We start from the raw sequence: 1,347 nt of genomic DNA on the forward strand, positions 1-1,347 counted from the left end.
CACAGCACTCTACCCAGGGGGATAGCTTGAGGCTCTGTCTCAAAAAAAAAGAAAGAAAGAAAAGAAAAACGCTGTTCTAATGTACAAAAATCTGATCAGTGGTGGGAAATTGGACTGGCAGCATACACAAGGGCAGGAGGCATGAGTCAGATGAGAAGAGGCTGACAGAACGTTCATGATGAGGACTGGTCTACCTAGGGTCTACATTTGTCAAAACTCAGCAAAGGGTAGATGTGAGGTCCGTGCATCTCACCGCATGACCATATGTAAATTTTACCTTAAAGAGCTGCTACCAATATTGAGCTCTAGTTACTAATAAAGTGCAAGCATGGGGTGATATGCAGGGAAGTGTTCACCTTACCCTGAAATGCACAAAAAGAGTAAAGAAAGGGCGGAGGGAATGTGAGAGCAATGAGTGTGACAAGCACACAGCAGGCGGGAGTGTTCAGGGTTTACAATCAGGGTGGTGGGCACCTGGGTGCTCACTGAACAATCCATCCAACTTTCCTTTGTGTTTGAAATTTGTCATAGCATAGTGCTTGCTTGGAAAAATATCATTAAACGTAAGTTTACCCTTTCCAATCTAAACTAACCTCCCCAGCCCCATGATCACATCACCTGAGCTACCGCAGCCAAAAGACTTCTCTACTACACAAGGCCCTCTGAAGACTCTTACCTGAGCGAGGGGAGAATTTCATGAACTCTTTGGACTTAAACAATAAAATGGCACTGTTTGGTTTGCACAGAATCCGGTTTTGCACCTGTCTGGAATGTGTTGGGTTGGTCCCCCAACCTCGATCACTGCAAGACTCAGTACAAATTGAGCGGCTCTTCCACCCTCTCTGGGCACGTCCCATGTACCTCTCCCCACCCGTGGTGCTGAGCATGCTCAGTGGAGCAAGCTTGTAGCTGTGCCCCATGTCCTCATTGTTATAAGGAATGGAATTTCTAAACACTAGGCTTCACTAACTAACTTCAGAGTTCCCCCTGTTGAACCCCACGGGTGTGTGACTGGACATCCTCATTCTCCAGTTGTACACAATGGTGTGAACACAATCTACCAACTCTTCTCTGCCATCTCCTGTGCCATGGAGCCTTCTCCTTCCCCTCTCTGGAGTCCTTGCTGCCCTCTCTATCACTGTCCATCACACTTGGACCTGGGCCTCTACACTCCCTGCTTGGGGTCTGTCATCCCAGAGCCCGGTACCCAGGCTCCACCAGCCTCAGCCTTATTTGGGGGTTTGAGGGCTTATTCCAGACTGTTATCCCCGCCCCGGGCCAGCTTTTGTCCCTTGCACAGACACTGTCACTGGCCATTTGCAATGGACACTATGAGGAAAATCCAAA

This window comes from Otolemur garnettii, unplaced genomic scaffold, assembly GCF_000181295.1.
Source record: "Otolemur garnettii isolate 467f Iridium unplaced genomic scaffold, OtoGar3 scaffold00136, whole genome shotgun sequence".
Classification (NCBI taxonomy): Eukaryota; Metazoa; Chordata; class Mammalia; order Primates; family Galagidae; genus Otolemur; species Otolemur garnettii.